Genomic DNA, 13,164 nt, shown 5'->3' on the forward strand with positions numbered 1-13,164 from the left:
TATTTACAAAACACAAAATGCCTGCTGTGGGATAAAAACATTTTTAACCGTATTTCTATAAATCTTCTTAATTAGCAGTAAACTGATCTTTGATATTTATCAATCATTTTTTTAATTATTTAAAATTTTAATTATTAATACAAAATTTAATTATTAATACATGTATAGAATTTGTCAAATTAATCACTGATTCCTCTGAAGTTTTTATAATTAAGACTCGAAAAATATAGACGTTGCAAAATATTTTAAGTCTCTCCCTTTATATAAAATATAAAGAATTCATATGTTCCACTTTAATATAGCTAACATTATTTTTATATATTTTTATTATAATTTTCATACCAACATAATATTTTTATGCTTAATATAATATTTTTATGCATAATATTTTTATGCATAATATTTTTATGCATAATATTTTTATGCTAAATACATATTACAAAATATATGACAAAATATAATACAAATTTAATACAAAATATAATTCGAAATTTAATACAAAATAATTTATTACATGGAATAATTTATTACACGAAAATGTCCAAAATATACGTATAATATAAAATTTACTAAAAATTTTTACATAGTCCAGACGAGACTGATCAGCGAAAATTAATTACGCGAAATTTATTATTAATAATAGATATGCAATAATAGAATTTAATAAGTTTTATATAACGTAAATAATCGTGATCAAAAGAGTCATTAATAAAATTATTGATCGTTTCTTCGATTGTAAAAGAAAGTATTTGCATTACTGGCGCATTTTGTATAGATTATCAAAGGAAATATTCAAAATGAAAAGATAGAATAAACTTCGAAATCAACAATTAAATTACTAAATAAATCGCGATTTAAAATTCGCGAGAAAACGCGACGAATAAATAAATCGACAATAATCGGAATATTCGCGCGATTGCGAGATACGCATAATTTTTATAATATGATAATCTAAACTATCAATAGACACGCGTGCGATATAATTATTATCACAAAAATGATGACAAACGAAGATATTTTGGCAAACATTTGTGATCCGTATTGTTTATGAACATAAAATTCACTGTCCGATTTATTTGCGATTAATACGCGACTTTATATAAATTTCACGATTGAGAATAAAATACATATCCTATTTCGCGCATGATTAGCTGAATAAGATGAAATGAGCTCTATAAACTTTAAAATATAATTAAAAATCGCGTTGTAACTACGTATAATAGAAAATAACAGAACGAATTATTTTCAAAGTCCCTCTAATAATCGATGTAATTGTAGAGTTTAATAAGATTTAAATAATGTAAAGAATCACTTTTAAAACAGTCATTAATAAAGTTATCGATCGTCTCTTAAATTATAGAAGAAAATATTTGCACCACCAGCATTTTGTACGAACTATTACAAACAATATTCAAAGACGTGGAAAGATAAACAAAGCTTCAATGTATAAGTCAACGATTAAATTATAAGATAAATCGCGATTTAAAATTCCCGAAAAAACGCGACGAATAAATAAATCGATAATATTCGGAATATTCGATTGTGATATATACCTGTATACCTTTTATAATATAATAATCGTAGCGCCTCAATAGACATTATAATCGCGCGCGATATAATTATCACATAAATGCGAAGATATTTTGACAGACAATTTGATGTCTGTAATATTTACAAATACAGTACTCACTGTCCGAGTCAATTGCGAATCTTTATAAGATAAATCGCGACTCGAATTCACGAGAAAACGCGACGAATAAATAAGTCGATAATATGCGGAATATTTGATCGCGATACGTATAATTTTTATAATATAATAATCGAAGCTCTCAATAGACACGTGCACGATATAATTATTATCACGTAAATATAGAAAATCGAAAATATTTCGACAAACATTTGAGGTCTGTAATGTTTGTGAATATGCAATTCACTGACCGATTTACTTGCGAATTTTTATAAGATAAATTGCGATTTAAAATTCGCGATAAAACGCGACGAATAAATAAATCGATAATATTCAAAATATTCAATTGCAGATACGCGAGTGACATACCGGTAATCTGATAAAAAGAGGAGCGATCTTAAAAAATGGAGAACGATTAACATCTTGTTTCTACATCAGATTTCGCAAGATCAATCTGCGAAGAAAAGTTAAGTGATCCATTGAACATCGGGAAGTTCACTGTAGGAGGGAACGAATCCTGGATCTTCCGAACTATTCCCGATAGCAATGATTTCAGTCAATAAATCAATGACAATTATCCCTCGTTATTATCTTCAATTTACGAAATTGATATGCATATCAAAAGACATGTTCTTCCATGATTAAGAAATATATTTCTTTATTGAAAATTAAATGGATATAACGACCTTTTTTATTGAAATGTGATTACGAACGATTATATTTATAAATAATAAAATACATGCATTATTGGAGTTTGTGTTAATGTGCGAACACATAATTTAGGGTATCGTTCGCGCGCGCGAGACGAATCGAACCCGATATCAGCAAGATTTAAAAAATTTCAATTTGAACAGTGTGCAAAATAAAATAAATCAAATAATTTTAAACAATTAATTCTGAATTAATTCTCTAGATTCTTATTCTTATAACGTTTAAATTAATAATTTTTTTCCTTTTAATCAATATCTTACTCATATAGGGGTACCCATTCGATTCGTCTCGAAATTTTTAAGTATTCGCACATTTCATGTAACATTCATGTATAATTTCGCGTATATATAATTTATAACATTATTAAAAATTATAAAAATATTTTGGATACGTGAATTTGTGCATGTATTTTATTATACATATATATAAAATGGTATATACCTAAAAACTAATATTTCAAAATGGCGATGGATGTCCAATACCTGTAAATAGTTTCTTAAAAGAAACTAAAAATTAATGTTAATATCCCCAACACCTAGAAATAATTTTTCAAATGAGATAATTAATTAATAATTAATAAAATATATTCGTTCGTAATCATTTTTATCAAAAAATTAATAAAAATTAATTACAATATGAAATTTCTTGAAAAATTAAAATTTATACACAACGCTAAATCCATATTTGATCTACTATTAAATCTTTCTGGCATTATATATATAGACAATAATAATACCAATCCTAATAATGATAAAACATTTTTAACGAAGAAAAGAAAAGATACATTTCTCTCATCTAAATATATATTATTTAAATTAATTCGACGTTAAAGAAGCGTACCGTCGTTGAATTACTACCAAAATCATTGCTTTCGGAAATTGCCAGGAAAACCTGGGATTAGTTCCTTCAATCTTACAATAAAAATTCCCAATTTTTAACAGGGCACCGAACTAGACGTCGCGAATGGATCTCACAAGAACCGGTGAGAAATAATTCTCCATGATGAAAATCGTTTTGACTCCTCGGCGGTACGAGCCACGCAACTTTCATTAAAGTTTATTTAACGGAAGGAACAATGATAACTCTTTTATTAAAACGACAATCTCGTCTAAGAACGCGAAAAAGAACGCAAGAAAAACACGGTGTTTTCGCAACGGTAATTTATTAATTTATTTATGAATATTTTCCGATACGAAAAAAAAATTCGTAAATGCAAATATAACTGAAAAAATAAATTATTAAATTCATAATAATTAACTCGCGATTCTATAATATCGAAGGTGACCGTTAAATTTTGTGAAGTTAATATTTAATCGTTGACTTATCACGAATCTTATCGAATCTTCACTCTCTTATTCGACATTTCTTTATATTTAATTAGCAATATTTAGGAATATTATCTGACGAGAGGGACAGCGATAAAATTCTTCTGTTAAAATGATAATCTTGTATAAGGACGCGAAGAGAACGCGGAAAGAACACGGTATTTTCGGAATCATAATTTAATAATTTATTTTAAGAATATCGTTGACTTATATTTAGTTCCGCGCGATATGGAATTCATAAATAAATAAAGCTAACAGAAAGCATATCATTAAATTTATAATAATTGATTCGCAATTCTGTAACGAAGGCGTCCGTCAAATTTTATAATGCTTATATTTAATCATTAATTTAGCATCGAATTTTTACATTTTATATAAAACCTTTTCGAATTTATTAATGGGTCTTTGATATGAAAATACAAACAGTTACTCTTTTATGAATATTCCAAAAATATATACTACAGAAACAAATATTTTAATTTAATGAATTACTATTATGTTAATTACTATTATGTAATCATTATACGTATACTTTCGATAATTATCGAAAATTATAATTTTTCGTGTAATTTACATAAGAATTTACAATCGTAAATACAATTTCATATAATATAATTATAGTCATAATTGTATTGTATTTTACAATTAAAATATCAATGTTAGATTATAATTAAAATACAATTATAACTATTTATAATTTACAATTTACAATTTACAAATTTATGATGCTATCAATATCAAATAATAATATTCCATTTATTCAAATATTTAATAACATCGAAATAATAATTTGATACTGATAGCATTAACATTTGGATTTAATATTATATTTGATTTAATACACATATATTTTTAAGTTTTAAAATAAAATATAACGTGTTAAGATTTCTTAAACGTTAATAATTATGCAATTTCTTTAATATTTCTGAAGATAATGTTGATAATTTAAATTTCACTTTTAAAACATTTTTATTTTTAAAACATGATATATTTATTTTTACGTTTTTAAAAATAAATTCAACTTAATTAAAATAATTTTAATTTACCCCTAGGATTATTGGAATATTAAAAGAAAGAATGAATCTTACTTAATAGCCCTAACAACCCTATTATTAAAGGCTTCTAATAATTTTAATAGCTCTAACAATCCTACTATTACAGAATTCTAATGATCTTAAGAGCCCTAACAACGCTAATATTAATAGAAGAATTCTAATGATTTTACTTAATAGCCTTAACGATCCTACTTCCTGATTAACTAAAATTATTCGAGATTTGAGGAATCTATCTCTAATCATCACCTCACCTAATCATGTATATATTTTAGTAACCGCGTGCCCTAACCGCGTATCCTAACCGTAGTTTTCGGGCCAGTTGAACCTACCTTTCGTTGATCCTGGCCACTTTCTTTCTCGATCTCTAATCAGAGATCGAAGAAGGAGATAATTACTCCTTCTTTTGCCGAATAATTACCGGCAAAAGAGCGTGAAATATTTACGCTCATTTAGTAACGATCGTTCGATTTCACGATCGTTCGTTAAATATTGAATATAACTTTATTTTAACTGAAATAAAGCCAAATTACTACAAATTTCTATAAATCATATTTTATAATAAAATATAAAATTAATGTGTGTATTTATCATATTACAAATTATTTAATTAATTCATCATTTGGCTTTATATTAAGTTAAAGTAAAGTTTAAAAACAATATCTACAAACAAATTCTACGATGGATGAGCTATGAGCAATTAGAAGATAAGTGCGTATTATAAGAATAAATTAGCATAAAAAATTGATAAAATTGATAATTGTTAATGCGTGTGCTTTATTTAATAAATTAGACAAAATCTTTACAAAAAAATCTTTTCTTGATCTCTTCTTTTTTTAATTAATATTTCAATATATTTTCGCAATAGATGTAAAGCATAAGTTCGAAAGAACTTATTAAAATTATTTAATTTAATTGAATTAATTTAATTTAATTATTTAATTTAATTTATTTAATTTAATCCATTCTAGCTCATCCATTTTAAAGCAACGGATTTATCTACAATCTACAATCTACAATCTACATCTACATCTGCAATCTTTACGAATCCGTTACCTTAAAGTTAAATAAAAGTTTTTTTCACTCACCGGCATTGATGCGCAACAGCGGAGTTGTTGTTATCGAAGCTAGTTGTCTGTAACATACAAATATAAAACTCATTTATAATAATGCTCACAAAATGCAATTAATATTTAAACAAATTTTTATCGCGCGGAATTTTATATCCGATGTGTAAAATAATAAGCAGATAAACGTATGGAAAAATTTTATCAATTTTTAAAACTGTTTTTTAAATAGAAAATTTTATATGACTTTTATAAAAATCTTTCTCTTTAATTCATTTAAATAATAAGATCGAATTGTTGTTCGTTTATAACAAGTTAACGATTTATAACAATTAATATATAAATAATAGATATTCACCATCAGGTTGCTCCGCCGATGTAAGATGCCTCTCTCAGGCCTCCTCCTCCTCTCATGTTGTTGGCGCGCGATAACGACACTCCCGCACTCGCGAGCGATATTTTTATATCACTATTTCCGCTATTTTACGCGCGATACTGAACGGCACTCCCGCACTATTTCGGTACGACAAAAAATTTTCTATTTGATATCGCGCGATGTATATACTTAATATGTATATACTATCAACGACACTCCCGGTTTCGGTACGAACGAAAATCCCATTTTACTTACGAGAATCAGCTTCGAGTCAACAGGTCGGGAATGCAACGGTACAACGAGCAAGGACTAAGCCCAAACCGGAAAGAAGACAAAACGATTGACGGAAATAGAGGAAAATGAAGTTCATCAACTCTTTTTCGCGCATAATTATCTTATCTCGTATCGAACCTGGACCCGCTAAGCACGATTTCAGGTGCTCCGCCCGGACATATTATGCCTCCCGCGGTTGCTATATGCTACACCAGGCTGATAGACGGCAAAAGAAGAGGATACCCACATTTTTTAAACGCTAACATTCAGCAATTTAGAAAATGGGGAGGCAACCCCTTTTACCGAGCGAAAATCGTGCCTAGGGGAATCCACTCGACTCCTCGACAGGGTTAACACACGCAGTGCGTGTGGCTGTAGACGAGCAAAGAGAAGGGACCCATTGACGACCATTCCGAGCAATCGATCGAGTTCTAACTAATTCGGGCCGAATCACTTGACGAAGCACGAAGCACGAAGCACGAGTGTACGTTGCATAGCAATGTGTGCAAACTCGAAACATCCCAGTTAGTTGGCATCGGAAGTAGAGACTCGTGACAATAAATAAAATTGGGATTTTATATGAAAAAGTCCAAAAGTTTCGCGAAAACGCGACAACGCGAGAATACTACAACGCGAAAACGCGGTAACGAAGCGCTTGCCGTCCGCGGCACGTTGACAGCACCGACGACGCGAAAGGGTACTTAGCTTCCCATTCAAGCACCTTAAGATTTATCATAAATAGAAAAATTTAAGATAAACCTCAAGGCACCATCCAAGTACTAAGCCCTCCCACCGCGACAAGGTGTACCCCATGGGAGGGTTAAATTATATATAATACATAATTTGAAATTTATTTTGTAATACAGTACATAAATTTAAATTCGCAAATATAAACGATAAATAAAAATATAAAAGATAAAAGAAAAAATCTATTATATAAAGCAATGTTCAAAATAATTGATTTTAAAACTAATTATTGCGCGCAATTAATTTTTACTTTTAAATAGATATATTTTAATGTTATAAATCGCGTAATTTATAACAAAATAATTTATATTTCTTATAGATATAAACTTTTAAAATTGATAAATAAAAAAATTTCTACATTTTTATATATAAAATATTTAAATAAATATATTAATATGAAATGTTTTATAAAATATAAGAAGTATCTGAAAATATTAATTAATAAAAAATTTTATAAATGTTTTAATCATTTTAAAATAAAATGGAATATTTTTTATAAGTACATGTATTATATATGTTACAATTTAAAATCACTATTAAATCACTATCAAAGAAATAAAACGAAATGTGAAATATGTATATTTTGAATATATACTAATGATAAATAATTTATATATTGTCGCGTCCGCGGAACGATATATATCGAACGCGCGCGACACAATCGGCATACACTGACGCTCGTAACTAATAACGCGATTTAAGGTGTACAAGAATTTTAATAAACCGCGAGTAACATACAAGAATTCAGAATAATCGTAAAACGGATCACAAATAGACGTACGTCCGCATAGCTTGACAGCTGGGCTCAGACTCTCTGACAGTCGTTGTTTATAACATCTTGACAACGCGCGCGGAAACGATCTTCTTCGAAAGAATTCAACGGGTGACGAATACATTCAGCGGGATGGGACGCGGGGACGCAACAATATAATAAATAATGAATGTGATAAATAATTTATATCAATGACTTACATCATATCTTATTGGTCCATCCATTTCCAAAACCTTCATCTTTCTTTTGCTTTCTTCGCTTTTTCCTCGTGGCACTTCAATCCTCCTTGCACTCATTTGAATTCCTCGTTGCACTTACACTCATTCACAAAAAGTTCCTCGTTGCACTTGCAATTGTGTTCAGAGAAAGAATTTGATAATATATGAAACGTCTCACATTACTACTTCACTGTTCAAGAGTCACTGAGCGAATGATCGTAAGTCAGAAACATTAACGCGGTACTGTTTATATCGCCAAGGTTGACTATGTAAAGGAAGAATTTGATAATATATGAAACGTCACTACTTTACTGCTTAAGGTTACTGTGCAAATGATAATAAAGCCATGTGACGTATTAACAATAGCGCGATATTGTTTATCAAGGTCGAACACGGTGTTATTGATAATTCTCTCGTTGCCGAAATATTTTCTGTAATATAAAATATTTGCGCGAGGAATGTTAAATTATAGAAGTATTTTAATTTATTGATTAAGATTAATTAATTATTTATTAAATCATTCATCACTCATGAAGTATTTCGTTATGCTAATTATTTGCATCTATTCGATTGTTTTACTTCGTGTTCTCTCACAATCCAAATTATATTGAGATTGTCAAGTAGAATGATAAAGTGTGTGTGTAACACGGATGGAATATATTTGTGACCCTAAGTATTAAAATAATAATTATTGTCCGTAAAGATTGCAAACATCGATTATTTAATATGTTGGATTCCTGTCACATTAAATCGATTCTCGATTAAATTGTATATTGTTTAATTAACCAGGATTGAGAAAATTTAAAGCATTGGTCGAAATATATTTAATTTTAATATTGTTAAAGGAATATTATAAGCATATAATAAGCATCGATGATCAAAAGATCATAATATATTTAATTCTCTTGTCCCCTTTCATGTATCCCCTGTTTCAATTTTTATTCGCAGTAATGAATGATTACGATTCGATAAATATTTATCGTTGCGATACAGTCATCAGTCACGTTTCATGTCGTTTATCAAAAGTTAATTAATTTTTAATTATTAATATTTATAGCAAATTATGTTTCGATACTAATCGTAATCGTGTTTAGTACAAAAATTACAATATACGAAGCGTTTCTCATCACTACTTTATTACTCGAGAGTCACCGTGCGAATGATGACAAAGCCGTAATGTAGCGCGCTACTGTTTATATTTTATATTGCCAAAGTCGAACACCGTGTTATTGATAATTCGTTGCCGAAATATTTTATACATTATAAAATATACATTAACGCAAATATACATTAAATATTAGATAACAGAAGTATTTTAATTTATAGATTAATTAATCGATTATTTATAAATAATTATTGTCCTTAAAGCTTGCAACGAAATGATTATTTATTATCTTAGATTTCTATCACTTATAAAATATTTCGGCAACGAATTATCAATAACACGGTGTTCGACTTTGGCAATATAAAATATAAACAGTAGCGCGCTACATTACGGCTTTGTCATCATTCGCACGGTGACTCTCGAGTAATAAAGTAGTGATGAGAAACGCTTCGTATATTGTAATTTTTGTACTAAACACGATTACGATTAGTATCGAAACATAATTTGCTATAAATATTAATAATTAAAAATTAATTAACTTTTGATAAACGACATGAAACGTGACTGATGACTGTATCGCAACGATAAATATTTATCGAATCGTAATCATTCATTACTGCGAATAAAAATTGAAACAGGGGATACATGAAAGGGGACAAGAGAATTAAATATATTATGATCTTTTGATCATCGATGCTTATTATATGCTTATAATATTCCTTTAACAATATTAAAATTAAATATATTTCGACCAATGCTTTAAATTTTCTCAATCCTGGTTAATTAAACAATATACAATTTAATCGAGAATCGATTTAATGTGACAGGAATCCAACATATTAAATAATCGATGTTTGCAATCTTTACGGACAATAATTATTATTTTAATACTTAGGGTCACAAATATATTCCATCCGTGTTACACACACACTTTATCATTCTACTTGACAATCTCAATATAATTTGGATTGTGAGAGAACACGAAGTAAAACAATCGAATAGATGCAAATAATTAGCATAACGAAATACTTCATGAGTGATGAATGATTTAATAAATAATTAATTAATCTTAATCAATAAATTAAAATACTTCTATAATTTAACATTCCTCGCGCAAATATTTTATATTACAGAAAATATTTCGGCAACGAGAGAATTATCAATAACACCGTGTTCGACCTTGATAAACAATATCGCGCTATTGTTAATACGTCACATGGCTTTATTATCATTTGCACAGTAACCTTAAGCAGTAAAGTAGTGACGTTTCATATATTATCAAATTCTTCCTTTACATAGTCAACCTTGGCGATATAAACAGTACCGCGTTAATGTTTCTGACTTACGATCATTCGCTCAGTGACTCTTGAACAGTGAAGTAGTAATGTGAGACGTTTCATATATTATCAAATTCTTTCTCTGAACACAATTGCAAGTGCAACGAGGAACTTTTTGTGAATGAGTGTAAGTGCAACGAGGAATTCAAATGAGTGCAAGGAGGATTGAAGTGCCACGAGGAAAAAGCGAAGAAAGCAAAAGAAAGATGAAGGTTTTGGAAATGGATGGACCAATAAGATATGATGTAAGTCATTGATATAAATTATTTATCACATTCATTATTTATTATATTGTTGCGTCCCCGCGTCCCATCCCGCTGAATGTATTCGTCACCCGTTGAATTCTTTCGAAGAAGATCGTTTCCGCGCGCGTTGTCAAGATGTTATAAACAACGACTGTCAGAGAGTCTGAGCCCAGCTGTCAAGCTATGCGGACGTACGTCTATTTGTGATCCGTTTTACGATTATTCTGAATTCTTGTATGTTACTCGCGGTTTATTAAAATTCTTGTACACCTTAAATCGCGTTATTAGTTACGAGCGTCAGTGTATGCCGATTGTGTCGCGCGCGTTCGATATATATCGTTCCGCGGACGCGACAATATATAAATTATTTATCATTAGTATATATTCAAAATATACATATTTCACATTTCGTTTTATTTCTTTGATAGTGATTTAATAGTGATTTTAAATTGTAACATATATAATACATGTACTTATAAAAAATATTCCATTTTATTTTAAAATGATTAAAACATTTATAAAATTTTTTATTAATTAATATTTTCAGATACTTCTTATATTTTATAAAACATTTCATATTAATATATTTATTTAAATATTTTATATATAAAAATGTAGAAATTTTTTTATTTATCAATTTTAAAAGTTTATATCTATAAGAAATATAAATTATTTTGTTATAAATTACGCGATTTATAACATTAAAATATATCTATTTAAAAGTAAAAATTAATTGCGCGCAATAATTAGTTTTAAAATCAATTATTTTGAACATTGCTTTATATAATAGATTTTTTCTTTTATCTTTTATATTTTTATTTATCGTTTATATTTGCGAATTTAAATTTATGTACTGTATTACAAAATAAATTTCAAATTATGTATTATATATAATTTAACCCTCCCATGGGGTACACCTTGTCGCGGTGGGAGGGCTTAGTACTTGGATGGTGCCTTGAGGTTTATCTTAAATTTTTCTATTTATGATAAATCTTAAGGTGCTTGAATGGGAAGCTAAGTACCCTTTCGCGTCGTCGGTGCTGTCAACGTGCCGCGGACGGCAAGCGCTTCGTTACCGCGTTTTCGCGTTGTAGTATTCTCGCGTTGTCGCGTTTTCGCGAAACTTTTGGACTTTTTCATATAAAATCCCAATTTTATTTATTGTCACGAGTCTCTACTTCCGATGCCAACTAACTGGGATGTTTCGAGTTTGCACACATTGCTATGCAACGTACACTCGTGCTTCGTGCTTCGTGCTTCGTCAAGTGATTCGGCCCGAATTAGTTAGAACTCGATCGATTGCTCGGAATGGTCGTCAATGGGTCCCTTCTCTTTGCTCGTCTACAGCCACACGCACTGCGTGTGTTAACCCTGTCGAGGAGTCGAGTGGATTCCCCTAGGCACGATTTTCGCTCGGTAAAAGGGGTTGCCTCCCCATTTTCTAAATTGCTGAATGTTAGCGTTTAAAAAATGTGGGTATCCTCTTCTTTTGCCGTCTATCAGCCTGGTGTAGCATATAGCAACCGCGGGAGGCATAATATGTCCGGGCGGAGCACCTGAAATCGTGCTTAGCGGGTCCAGGTTCGATACGAGATAAGATAATTATGCGCGAAAAAGAGTTGATGAACTTCATTTTCCTCTATTTCCGTCAATCGTTTTGTCTTCTTTCCGGTTTGGGCTTAGTCCTTGCTCGTTGTACCGTTGCATTCCCGACCTGTTGACTCGAAGCTGATTCTCGTAAGTAAAATGGGATTTTCGTTCGTACCGAAACCGGGAGTGTCGTTGATAGTATATACATATTAAGTATATACATCGCGCGATATCAAATAGAAAATTTTTTGTCGTACCGAAATAGTGCGGGAGTGCCGTTCAGTATCGCGCGTAAAATAGCGGAAATAGTGATATAAAAATATCGCTCGCGAGTGCGGGAGTGTCGTTATCGCGCGCCAACAACATGAGAGGAGGAGGAGGCCTGAGAGAGGCATCTTACATCGGCGGAGCAACCTGATGGTGAATATCTATTATTTATATATTAATTGTTATAAATCGTTAACTTGTTATAAACGAACAACAATTCGATCTTATTATTTAAATGAATTAAAGAGAAAGATTTTTATAAAAGTCATATAAAATTTTCTATTTAAAAAACAGTTTTAAAAATTGATAAAATTTTTCCATACGTTTATCTGCTTATTATTTTACACATCGGATATAAAATTCCGCGCGATAAAAATTTGTTTAAATATTAA

The sequence above is a fragment of the Camponotus vicinus genome, unplaced genomic scaffold (assembly GCF_025532165.1).
Source record: "Camponotus vicinus isolate PSW18456_S1 unplaced genomic scaffold, iyCamVici1.0 SCAF_1, whole genome shotgun sequence".
Lineage (NCBI taxonomy): Eukaryota > Metazoa > Arthropoda > Insecta > Hymenoptera > Formicidae > Camponotus > Camponotus vicinus.